Here is a 14,471-nt window from a genome sequence, read left to right on the forward strand (position 1 = left end):
TACATTGCATTTCTTATTCAATTATTTGTACTTGTAAACAAGACTATTTTCAAAATTGTAATTAATTAACTTTATATTGATTACTTTTGTGTTATTGTATTATATTGATTAAGATTATTAATTTGTTATTCGATTTTTTATCAGTTAACTGCATATTTCTTTGGTTTTAGTGCATATTTTAATGATTTTAAGTGGATGTTATGTGCATGCATATAATCATGTTTTTTGTTGCATATAAATCCGCTCCCTATTTATCAGTCAAGCGACAACCGAACCAAAATCAAAAACAGGGTCCAAATATCTTGAACCCCAGGGAACAGACAATATAATTTGGTGACAAACAGTCGTAATTCACCACAATATATAAAGGTTCTAGCCTCGTCCAATCACTCCCTATTCTGTTGCCAATGTCCTCCAGGTGTTCGCATCAGCCACTCCAAGTTCGTTGTTTAAGTTGACAACTTTCAACCACCAAATTTTCTGTCTACCAGTCGACCTGTTAGCAATAAATACACGGATCTGCGAATACAGAAGGACTCTTATGATACAGTTATCATATCCCGACCATCAGAAAGGAAGACACCAGCTGACATGGTTGTTAGGTTTTTAGGATAAAACATACTTTATACTTCTACCACATTGCCCAAATTATGTCACATTTTTTAACTTGCTTTCATTAAAAAATAAATTCAATGAATATTATCTATATCTCACATATTTTATTCTTAGATAAAATGAATTTGTATTGTTGTGATGTCACATTTTCTACAGTCATCGTAACACCTTGTCACGTTCAATTCTACATTTTCTAATTTGATATAACCGAGGAAGAAAACAATAGCTTCGAGGAGGATGCGTAAAGACTTTGTGATGGTGTATGTATTCAAACATGATGCTCACGTTATCTTGAATGACTTTAATGCGAAAATCGGAAAGGAGCAAGCATAAAGATGCATGAAATAAGAAACTGCAGCCCATCATGTCATTTATTGTGGCTCACCGACCAACTAAAATATGTACTTATTAGGAAAAAAACCTAGCATATCCTAATACATAATGAAATGGACTAAGTTTTCATTGGAACATGGTTAAATGCTTTATCTGTTAATTCTGTGTGCCAAAGGAAAATAGTCTAAAACTACCACTCTTTAGGAGAGCTAAAGGAAGATGGAATTTTAGATAACTCTATGTAGGAACTCCTTCCTATGTTACTGTGTGGAATTTAGTAATTTAGAGGCATTGATTCAACTCCGTCCCTTTTCTCATTTACGCACATACTAATGTGCACATGATGTAATTTGACACACTCGACTCATTTTTAATTTTCCTTTAGGGCTTGCGCAGACAGGGAGCGGTCAGGCGGTCTGCGTTCCGCGTTCGGAGTTCTTTGTACTGTACGGACTTCATACTGTATGGGCACACAGCCGGCGGTCAGACCGCACCGGTCAATTGGAACGCTAGCGTTCTAGAGTTCTATTCCCGCAATTACAAAGAACTCCGTACCTCTCAACCCTTGCAATGTCTGGATCAGAAAAATGAATCGATATAGAGAAAATTGATACTTGATTTAAGTGACACAAATTATATAAATCGTTTTTAATACTAACATATTGTTTTTTAATCAACACTTGATTGATTTACGTGCATAAATACTTGATAATTTGGCGAGATTTATAGTTTTCATAGTTCAATAATAGAATAAATTTGACATGTGAGGTTATGGGTAAAATTAAAAGGTTAGAATCGAAATGTCAAATATTATAGATAGAGGTAGGTACACAAACAAATAAGTTTATATGTCACTTCGTTTAAAATCATCGATATTAAGTTTTTAAATATCCGGTTTGATAAAATGCATTGATTACAGCAGTAATTTTAGTACCTAGATTATATTTAGTTTACAAGTCAATGTCAAATGTAATCAAATTATATAATTCATCGAAGCTTTGTATTGACATGCGAAAGTAAATAAAAATTTGAATGGAATTTGAGCAGTCAAACAACATAGAGCGAAACCACACGGGGGAGTGAGTACGCAACAGCGTGCTTTCTCACTTCCACTCGCAGTCGGAATATAGCGGTCTCGCATTATGCAGCGCCTGTGTCACTACAACGTTTGTATACAAATGGAACGCATATTGTTGACCGCCACCTGTCTGCTGTCCCTGGACGCTAGCGGTCAACGGTCGGTTGAACGCAGAACTCCGACCGCTCTCTGTCTGCGCAAGCCCTTACAACATAAAATTTATGATATAAGTAATAAAAATAAGAATGATCCATAAAAAAATAAACAAATTAAAAAATCAATTGTTTTATTATAAAAAACATAAATTTAAACACGATAATTTGACAGCCAGAATATTTTGGTTGTTTCTATATTAGAATATTAGTTACATCAATGGCAAAGAGTGGAGGTAGTATGTGGAGATCTGATATTATATAGTACCCATTCACTTAACTTGTTATACTTATTTGTTTTGAACTAAGAATACAAATTGCAGATGGCGTTGGTTAGCTTTTAAAATTCAATTAAACGAAAATATAATTGATAAAAACTATTCTTCCATCAATAAAATATCAAAAATTTTGCCATAAAGAATATTTTTTACCTTCTATTCATTATGTTTTGGTAAGGCTTAATTGAATTTTAAAAACTAACCACACCATCTGCAATTTGTACTCTTAGTTCAATGAAAAAAAGTATGACTGACAAAGTTTAGCGTGCACTATTTATGTCGAGCTCCATCTCCACAGCCTACCTCCACTCTTCGCCTCTGAGTTACATACATAGGATTATATTGTATATTACATGTCAACATACATTTCCTATCTTATTACAACATTGCTTATCATGAAAAATGTTAACAATATTGTTGAAGCTAAAGGCTTTTTTCTTAAAAGATGTCATTGTATTTTATTAATTATACTACGTAACAGTGAAACTGCAATTCGACGTTTTTAAAGGGACTGACAAAAAATGGTAAATTGAATATGTTATATAAACATATTTTTATTAAAAAATCATACAAATCAGTCTGGCGCATAATATGCTAACATATTCTTTCACCTTTTCAAGAATGTTCCTTTGAATGGGTGTAAAACAAAAAAAAATAAAAAATGCGTTATGTAACCTTGGTTTTGGGCACTCTAGACACAATGTCTATAAATAAAAACGCACATATGCAATTAGAATTCATTTCAATGCAATGAATTTTTAATTAAATTTTGAATATTTCAGATGTTTGCAGGAAATAAAAAAAGAAACCGGGAATTAAATGTACTAAAATGAAACGGAATTGCAGAAACTGCACGCAAATAGTGGGATTAATTCCAGGCACATAAAATCGGGGTTCCATTGTATGGGAAATTTAATAGTATTAGACATTGTTACTATTTTTATTATCGACAACGTAAAAGAAAAAAATAAGAATATACAAACGAATTTGTACAAAATTTTACAACATAAAAATTTACTTTCAACATTACTTCGTTTCCACACAATATAATACAGTCGAACTTGGTTATTATGAGGAAAATGGGACCGACTGAATTTGCTCGTTATAAGCGTTACTCGTTATATCAGAGAATAGGTAATTTTAAATGACCGGTCAGAATTAGAATTTTCCCCCGAAACAAGCATTGCATTCATAAACTACAAGAGAAGTTGTTTATTGTAATGAACGCTGGTAGGTACTTACTGACTTCAGCTTGGATTTTTTACATGAAATTTCAACCATATGCGTGGATACGTTGTCGGCGAAAACACCAATTAGGGACTTAGATACTTAACTAGTGTCATAAACGTAATCTGATCCCGACGGTATCGGTCTATGGTCGGATTTTATTGCTTAGGGTCGAAAATGTTTTTAAACGATCGACACATTAAGGCGATACTTCAATGAAACGGCAAATAATTTTCAACTATAGGCGCGATGAAATTTTGGACTCGCTGGCAGTCTGAAAGCGAACGTCGAGGTGTCAATACGTAATTTTATTTCATGATGGTGACGGGGGTATTAATTCTTAAATCGTGTAAAGATGACTAAAAACATTACCCATTTACTTTAAAAAGAAAACATGTCAATGAATATATTATTATTGTTACTAATAGAACAATAAACAGACCATTAAATGGACGCATCTTGGATTTATATGACAAATTATATTTCGGTCGGCATGTGTCATTTGCACCCGCGACCCGCAATCCGCGCATCGCCTAGCCACGATCTTTTTAGAGCATGCCTCAACTGAGGTATAGCCTTAACAGTTTTAAGAAAATTTTTGACGATATTTGACTCGGTATATCCGATAAATAGTTCGTTATAAAAATGAATAAACGTATGGAAAAAATCATAAACTAAAATGTCAACGAATGTTTCCTCATTACATCTGAGACCTTGCTAAATCCGTGATCGTAATAACCGAGTTTGACTGTATTATCAGTGTAATTGCAATACCACGAAAAAGCAAATTAAAAAAAAAAGTTTTTGTGTAGCATTCTGTTAAACATGACATGGCACATTGGTTGGTGTATTCCAAATCAACCAATAATTTTCTAAGAATTTTACAGAGTCAATACAAATCTAATTATTGGCCAAATGGTATTTATGAGTTTTACAAGATAGACTGATGAAATTCAAAGCTAAAACAAACCCACATTATAACAAGATTATTTGGCTCATGAATATTTACAAAAATGGTTAATTGGTAGTATTAGACTTACAGCGACAATATATTGTAACAAAAGTCATCTGACGAAAATCGCAAAAAATTAAAACGAGTCATCGCTAAGAGAGACATCGCTACGAGAGTCATCGCTAAGAGAGCCATGATAAGAATAGCCATCAAATTCATCATAATTGTCATCATCGAAACAGTCGCTAAGATTATCGTAATCCCCAAAATCAACCATCGTATTTGGAAATTTTATTTCAATCTGATTCTTTATAATATCCCATTGGCATACCAACGGACATAGTACAATGCGAAGATCTTTTATATCCGGACACATTTTAGCGATGAGATTTAATAACTCCATATTGACATTTACAATCTTTTCAAACTCAATCGCTACCAATTTTTTCGAATTCTCATTTGAAAAAAAATCCATTAAATCTTTGGCAGAGAACACATTGCTATAGCCTAACCCTAAAACTTTTAAGTTACATAATTTATTCAAGTATTTCAAGCCGGAATATGTAATCTTACAACATTTGGTAATTGAGACTTGGCACATGTTCGGACACTCTGATATATATTTCAATACAGTATCGTCGTACTCCTCTCCGCCAAACAAACACATAGTTTTTAATTTATTCTTTTGTTGAATCAATAATTTAACAATATTTTCCTGGGAAACTGCTTTTATATTGGTGATATTAACATGTTCAAGGTTTTGACATGTAAGCAGTCCCTTAAAATTGCGATCACGCAAGCCGAAGTCTGTTAATACTAAAGTCGTCAATAACGGATGACAGCGGAAATTAATATTACACATTATGTTCTTACGCTTGTTCACATATGACTTTCTCATAATCAATGTTTCCAGAGCTGCGAGGCAGCGAATATTTTTTATTACTTGAAAATCAATACAGCATTTTATGAAATAGAGTTTATTAATCTTGGGGCATCTCTTCAAAATTTCTTTCATGTTCCATTCATCATCATCATCATCATCATCATCATCAATATGAATGAATTCAATAAATGTTAAATGGTCAAATTGATTGCCAAAATTATCAACAAAATATGCGGTGTCATCGTCGATAGAATTGTAAGTAATCGGGAACCGATCCCATATTCGACGACTTGTTGACACATCTTTCCAGACCTTGCATACTTGTCCTACTGAAATTATAGACTCGTACGGTAAGTAGTTGAAAATTTCACCCAATATTTCTAAAGGCAAACTGTTGATATTCATCGTATATTCCGAATGTTATATGAAACAATAACACAATCGATATGTTCCAAAGGAGGAGACTCCGTCATCAACGCTACAGGCTCAATTGCTGTTACAATGGTTCCAAAATTGAAGCAACCTGAAAACAACAACAAAACAAAATTAACCATCGGTCAATATTTCAAGATGGTATTTTATACATCAAAGTTAAATGTGTCACTAATAGGGTTTCCATGGAAATAAGCCGAACCGAATGGTTTATGACGGTCTCACCTTACGCCGAAACCGTTTATTGCCGTAATAAAACTTGTCGAGTGTTCACCCACTTATCTTCGGATTTGTATATACCGGCGCCGCCGTGTTCCATTATGCTCTATTCAAATAACGGTGTTTGTACATGCGCGCCTATTTGAAACAAGTATTCCTTTTATTAAAACAGAAAAATATTTTTTCTCTATGGTCAGTTTTTGATGTCTATGGGCACTTAACTGTCAAATAAATGACAATTTTTCACATTTTGCCGCTAGATATCCCTAGTGGTCCATATATTTTGAACTCGCTATTACATTTACTTTCATATTATTTCTTTTATTTTTCGATTAATACTACATTATGGCCGGATAATCCGAATGCCGAATAAACGATATTGAATAAATAATCATTACAATATAAACAAATGAAAGTAAATGGTTATCGTGATAGTATACCTACCTACCATATAATTATTAAGCATAAATCGATTCCAGTATAATCATGTGAATTGAGTTGTTCAAAATATTATATTACTTGTATTTATTTGATTTCATGAATCTGCGTCTGATGTGTATTTACTAACGAGACTCTTAAATTTGAAAGCGTCGCCTCTTTTACGAAATTTGCGGCATTGTAGATTAGCTTTATCTACGAAAGCAAAGTTTACTACCTATAAATAAAGCATTCATGATTAAATAAAATGAAGCACCAATTATAGAATCAATTGTAAAATAGATAGTACCATTAGACAATAATCAAAATAATACACTGAATCATAATGAAATACGGAAGAAAACAAGTACCTATGACAATTATCAACAAACGCGGGCTGTCAGTTGCGATCTGTCAAAAATGGACTCTGCCGAATTTAGCAATCGGTTCGCTAAACTTATGGTAGAGGGGCATTAGGTGTTCGGGTTCGGCGAGATGCTTATGTACTAAATTTGGATGAACGCAATTATACGGGCGTATTATATATCTAGCGTAAAATCGCATTCGAAAATTTTGGATGAACACCCTATTAATTTCAAAACCTGCTATAACACTTTGTTGAAATAATTAAGATATTATATATATGAATGGATTCGTTATTAAAATCTCTACATGAAAATTTTATCGCCTCTTTCAAAATCCGCTACGATCGACTGTCACTTATGAAACAAAATCAATGCGTCTATCAATACCCGCTATAACACTACTGAAACATTCAAAAACCTTTTTAATTCTAAAGGTTTTTATTGATTTTCTCAACATAATGCAAAAGTGTTATAGCGGGTTTTGAAATTTAGCGACACAAATATGGTTATATACAAAAGCCCTGTTTTCTTGTTGTGGATAAAGTAAAGTTTTTCTAAGCATCTGACAAGGTTAGGTTAGGTTACAGAATACCAGGCGAAAGGTGGAGGTAGGCTGTTAAGATCCGCCATAAATAGTGAACATTAAACTTTTGTCAGTCATACGTATTTGTTTTCATTGAAATAAGGCTACAATATACAGATGGTGTTGGTTAGTTTTTAAAATTTAATTAAACCTAACCTAACCAAACCATAATAGTTTCGGTATATTTTGGGCGAGACAACAAAGTTGTGCACACTTTGTACATATTGAACTGCGGCGTGCAAAACATGTCTCTCACCACCCAACAGCCAGGTGGGAAAAGTACGGCTCCGCTGGATCGATGGAGTGAGGGAGCAAGGCGGACATATTGACGCCTTGAAGCACTTGGTGTCTGCACAGTCACAGTCCTGCGATTGGCTGGAGACCGTAAAAAATGGAGAAGGGGAATTGAAGCCAGCGCTCGATTTGAGATGTAGCCAATATGTAACATTTTATGGATGAAATGTGTGAAAAATAAAATAACAAAATTTTAATATGCGCCGAAATTCAGTCTGCCAGAATCATCTCATAAAAATTTTGGTATTTTTGCCGCAGAGGTGGCCATGAGCTTATATAATTTTTTTTTTACGAAAACAGTTTATTCCATGCAGACAATTATAATAAATACCTTTTTCTGTCGGCGCATCGGCTTTTCGATTCAATAATCGTTAATTGAAAATTTGAAAATTTCATACATTTTGATGCACCATTATCACAAACTAAGATTATAGGAGGTAATATTAGGTTGGGGTAGGTTAGGATAGGTTAGGTTTGGTCTAAAACAACGCTGTCCAACTTATTTTAGGCCGCGGGCCATTTTTTCTTTAGCAAACTTTTCGGGGCCAAAACGGATAGGTAAATGAAAAGTCAGTTAATGTCAATTCAAAAGTTATTTTTTCATAAAAAAAAATATTTTTAATTATATTAATAATTTTAAATTAATTTAAAATTAACTTATACGTACTTATAAGTTATTTAATGGGAGCATTGTGGCCTTAGTTGTTGAGCAACAATTTCTTTTATGTCAATGTCAACATTTGTTATGACAAGTCTAATTATATTTTCAAGCGTGGAGTCCTTCAAGCTGTTTCTATATTTTGATTTTATGTATTTCATGTCAGAGAAGGCAACCTCGCAGATATATGTACTTCCGAACATAGAAATGATTTAAAGTCGAAAATCTATCATTTTTGGGTATTTTTCTATATCCAAAAGTTTGAACACTTCTATTCCAGTTGCTCCACTAGATGCAATAAATGGGTCAGCCCATTGCCGACTCTGAAGAGGAAAGCCGATACATTTCACGACTGGTCGTACCTTTCCGCCCCTCCCGTTCTCTATGGATGACCTATCATTGCCTGTCATTATTAATAAATAGTATGGAAGTCGACCACTCGTTGCTTGTGCAAAAAGTTATGATCAGGCTTTATTAATCTAAAGATGGCGGTGGTCAGCCTAAAGGTCGCATAATTCCAATTGATATTTAGGATCAACAGAGCTAATATCGATATTGAATGAATCACTGAATAAATTAATACTCAGTTTAAGGTCATCAAATTGAGAATATCTTCAATCAGGATATCTAATTTAAGTTAAAAAAATTCGAAATTCACTTCTATATTACATTCCTTCATTTCTTCATAGAACTCTTTGCAAGATTCAAAAAGCATTATTTTCCTGCGAATTTAACTTCAACAATTTTAGTTTGTTTCTAAATCTAGTAACATGTTTATAAAGGCAACACACTAATTAGTCATATTTATTTATTTGTAACGCGATATTTTAATTCTCATCAACAAATTTATGTTTTTTCAAGCTGGAAAAATTAAGCAGTAAGTATATATCTTTGTTTTGAAAAAGTATTTTTAATATTTAGTATTATAATGAAATGTTTTCATATTTTAATGTATGATGGGTAATTCTCTCCCCAATGTTTGATGAAAAATTTGGTGTACAGCTCGCGGGCCGCCATTTGGACAGCGCTGGTCTAAAAAGAAAGTTGTAAAATCTCATGGCCAGCTCTGAGGCACATTTACCAAAATTTTATTCTTTGGTACTAAACAGATAAATACAAATGAAAGCGACTCTTTCTCGCGAACTCTACCTGCCGCAAACATCAAACAATGTTAATTTCCAAACTGTATTCATTTGTTTTCATCATACAAATACATATTGGATGTAGGTACTAAAAACTCAACTCTATCTAAAGATCACTCCTACAGATTTTGGTCAGAATATGTCTAAACCTTTTCTGGGTAACCATTTTCCTGTTCAGATATTGTATGGAATGATGCATCCTGCAGATATATCAACGTCTGTAGCGCTATTGGAAGGAGGATACCTATCACTGAATAGATGACAACATCAGTACCAACCAAAAAAAAAATGTATTTAAGGGGGGACATGCTCAGCGTAGGTCAAAATGAAGCTTCTAAGCACCTAACCGAAAAACAAATCTTTTTTCTTAAACGGTACATGTTCAAACGCGCGCGTTATCATGATCTTACTCCCTACCAGCGGCGGCTGGTCTAATATCATACAAGTGCACTGCACTGCCTGCATTGCTATGAAACATCATTCAACATCGTAAATCATATTTTTTCTTCATAGGTTTTTAATATTATCGCTCACTTATTGTAATGCAAACCATAAACCGATGTGCCCACATTCCCAATCGGCGATAATACAGGCACTATGCACCGTATACGTCATCCTCACAGAAATCGTTCGCGCCCCGGCAATATATTTTGTTTACTTAAAATGAACCTAAAGCTTAGTATTAACTAAAGCCATTATAAAACAACTTAAACCGTGCTAATCGTTTATGCCATGCGTAAGTTCCAGAATATCGTGCGCCGACCGGGTAAAATGACATCATATTGTTCTGAGTAGAGAGCAATTACATATTTGAATTATGGTTTGTTATTATAGACGCTGCGACTTCAGTTCACGCTCAAATTATGTTTAGTATCATATTTAGCAATCTCGTATGTAAAATGCCTGTTAAACTAAATACAATAGAATTCATTATTTTCTAAATTTAAAATGGGTAAGAAATATAATAGAATGTCGGTAAGATATTTTGATTTATGTGTACTGCAAATTAAATCAGTGAAGATAAAAATAATTTGGTACCTACCGCATTTCTGGAAAATTTATATTTCATTATCCTGTGTGTTGACTGAACGTGAAATGATGTCGGTTATTTATAATAGGTATAGAAAATTATTAATGCATGAATTCTAGTGATACGTTAATAAATCTTAATACTATTTCAGTGCAGTTTCATAATAATCATTATTCATACAGTGTACAAATTGCTAAAGATAATGTACTTATATAGAATAAGACGGCTTACGTTGAAAGAGGTATTTATCTACTATAAGAGATGCAATCGTTTCTTAAAACAAATCCAATAAAGATTTAAGTAACTCGCAACATGTTTCATTAAAAATATAAAATATACAGGTAATTTCCCAAATGTCAATAACGTTTTGTCAAATCAAAAATAACGCCGAATTGATTTCATTTTTCAATAAGGTAGGTTTCCAGCTCACCCTCAAAAATTACAATCCAAAAAATCACCGGCCGCCACTACTCCCTACTTCAGCTTTAGTTTGTCAATTAATGGCTACGGCCGTATGTTGTAGCTTAACCACCGGGGAATGCCAAAAGAAATGGCGTATTTCAAAAAAACACTACCTTATTCTTAGGTCAATAATCATTATAAAGCAATCATTATTCGTAGGATGTTTATCACATTTGAATGGTCAAAGACATAGCTTATAATCAGTATCTTTAGAATTATCTTCAAATGTGTTAATCTTGCCCATTTTTTGAATAATAAAATGACAAATTTTTGTCAAATTTGGGATCACAGATTATCAATATAATTTTTTATCGTAAATATTTCACTATAATAATGTCGATATAAATTATACTGATAGTTTTATAAATGCGTTTAAAAATTAATGAACGTAAAAAATCTTAACACCACTGCACATTTATGTACTGAAATATGACTATATTCTAAAACATTAGAGCGATAGGTTTAAAAGAATACTATTTTATGTAATAAAAATACTTTATGCAGTCATCAAATGTTTAAAATAAAAATAAAGGATAATAAGGCTTCAAAATTATATAAATAGATTATCTACAACGTTTAAGGAATGTCCAGGATCATGCTTTGAAAATAGAATAAAAGCTGCATTTTGACCCACGCTGAGCACGTCCGCCCTTAAGACAGGAGAATTGACATACTATCACAAAGAGACTTTTTGGACAAGTAATTAGTTTTACTTAAAGTTGTACCCCGTTTACAGGTGCATGGATGTACTGTGCACAGTAAGAAAATGTATGGGGAAATATGTATATGCATAAATCAAACAAGATTGGAAGATTCCAAATTGTGATGATTTATTGCGCGCAAGTAAGATTATTTCCGATCTGCGCCTACGCAGTAGAGCGAACATGCCGGTAAAAAAACGAACTACTCATTTTGAGCTCCGATTTTCAATATGACCTGTCAGATAGTAGTATAAAATGACAACCTCGCGTCTCGCTTACTCTTGAAAAATGAGATTGGAGAGACAGTCAGCACTTTTACATGTTAACAGTTATTGTCATGACAGTTTAAAATAAGCACAACTGCCGACAGTAATTCCCTGCATGTGTACAAGCGCTATTAAAGTATTAAAATATTGAGAGTTTTGTACATATTCCACAGGAATCATGCTACAACTTGTACCTATCAATTAGAATTTGATTGAAGTCGAAGGTATAATTTAAACCGTAGTCATAGATTAAGATACTGTTATTATAAAATTCATTATTGTATAAACATGTGCTAGAAACGCCAATATTGGATGTCGACACAGCAAAAGCACATGTCATTCAATTACTTACTCATGAACCAACATTTTGATTGTTTTCATATTTCCGAAAAATATGTCAGTAACTGCATCTACATCAACATAATATTATTAATGGATTTACTTACGTGTGTTTTGGATACTTCACAGCAATAAGCAGGCTTCTAAATAACCATAACGTTAAGGTTTATTTTTTACAATCTGTGTAGTGAATAGCAAACAATTCGACCAAGAAAGAAAGAAAACAACGGCTGATGGCGCATGGCGGGTAACGTTTTTGTATTTGTAAATGTCATAAATGTTGCTAGACTAAATAAATATTAGAATATGCAAGAAAAATCTTGTAGGTAATTGAAATACGACATTTTCTCCCATTGATAATATCCTTATTTTATTAATAACATAGCCCTTTAAAGAATAAAAAATCGTTAATCTTTTATTTTTTATTTTGCGTAGGTACTAGGTAGTAGGTAATTTTGTACAAATTTAATAATATTTTAGTCTATGGTCCAAATAAAAACGCCTTTCTCATAATGTACTGTAGCATTGCCGACTCGAGTATGTAAACAAAGAAACACGTTGGAATTCTCACGCAATGGAATATAATAATTATTATTATTGATATTCAAAGTAACATAGCTATTGACCTCCCAATTAGTTGATCACCGGTGGCAGGCTAGGTATACCAGAAAATATACAAATAATTACAAGATAAGAAAAGAACTTTTTATACTTACCATTATACCTACAACGTTTTTAAATTTTCTGTTGAATCATATAAACTTGACTTGACTAGCTTAAACGATCAAAAACATATGTAAGTACTTGATAGAAATACTGAATAATGAAATGTCATTTTGACATTCCATATTGATTTCCATAGTAACGCACGTATATATTAATAATTAGACCCCAGACCCCTAGCAACCAATAATAGTGGATTGGATTACGGATTTCTTCCGAAATAACTTTTCATAAAAAACAGAATTAACTGAAAGTGAATTCAATTCTATTTAAAGATGGCTAATGTATTATTACTCGTGTTCTGATATACATATTCCAAAAGTTTCAAATGTTAACGGGAAGTTATTTAAAAATCGATTACAAGATTTGTACCGGACACACAACCACCGGACAAATAAGAATACGACCTAATAAAAACGTTGTAAAATGGTCAAATTCTCGAACCAATCCCTATAAAACGTAATAATAATATACAGGAACCTAGGTATTTTTTTATTATTGGTGACGGCATATCGAATTAATTACGCAATGTAAAGAATACACCGACACATTTTTTTATTTTACACACAATATACCTATTCGTGGAACCTATGCAGAAAAAAAGTTTTAAACTACAGACCTATAAATATATAAACATCAAGTGGCTGAACGTTTAAAGTAGAATGACGTATAATTATTAATGTACCTAACTATCTGTTTAAAAATTGCCTACTAATTACTTAATATTGCTTTTTTTAAATAATGTATGATTTTAAAATAATATTATGTACTTACCTATAAATTAATATTATTAAAAAATATTCTACCTGCACGCTAGTATTATTGTCTATAGCAGAGATTTAAAATACTGTGCCCGCGGGCGCAAGTGCGGCAGCGGGCACATTCATATGCGCAATGAAAAATAATGATAATGAATCTAATTAGGTAGGTATACTGTTTTATTAAAAACTAAATTTTTGTGAAAACCCTTTTATTCGAATTGACTGTAATTTTGTATACATTTTCGAAAAGGCGGTAACAATTTCCTTGTTGCCAGTGTTGAGAACCCATGCTCTTTATAGTAGCTTTTATTATTTTATATCATTATGATATTATTATGTTATCAATTTTATTCAATAAAAATATTTAAAACTAAAACTTGTATTTGAACTAATTATTGCCGATAACACTGTATCACGCTGAAAAAAATGTTAAGTTGTAACCATCGAATGGCGCCCAAATCCAACAGTGATTACTTACTAACTCCGCCAAATCATGTGATTACAATCAAACTCCCCCACCTCCAAACGGGTTTTGCATTTTTTTTTTGTTTTGACCGAGTA

General features: G+C 32.7%; 1 long non-coding RNA gene across 1 annotated transcript; it reads right to left on the bottom strand.

Moving 5' to 3' along the window:
• Window positions 1–2,295: 2,295 nt before the first annotated feature.
• LOC147069982 (uncharacterized) lies at window positions 2,296–12,664 on the bottom strand. Its single transcript, XR_015070938.1, has 2 exons — window positions 12,534–12,664; window positions 2,296–6,041 (listed from the first exon to the last, which is right to left on the bottom strand). It is a non-coding gene; the product is annotated as an uncharacterized LOC147069982 (long non-coding RNA).
• Between the last annotated feature and the right edge of the window lie 1,807 nt (window positions 12,665–14,471).

Source organism: Rhyacophila brunnea, unplaced genomic scaffold (genome assembly GCF_057557595.1).
Source record: "Rhyacophila brunnea isolate RB1 unplaced genomic scaffold, BYU_Rbru_1.0 scaffold_22, whole genome shotgun sequence".
Lineage (NCBI taxonomy): Eukaryota > Metazoa > Arthropoda > Insecta > Trichoptera > Rhyacophilidae > Rhyacophila > Rhyacophila brunnea.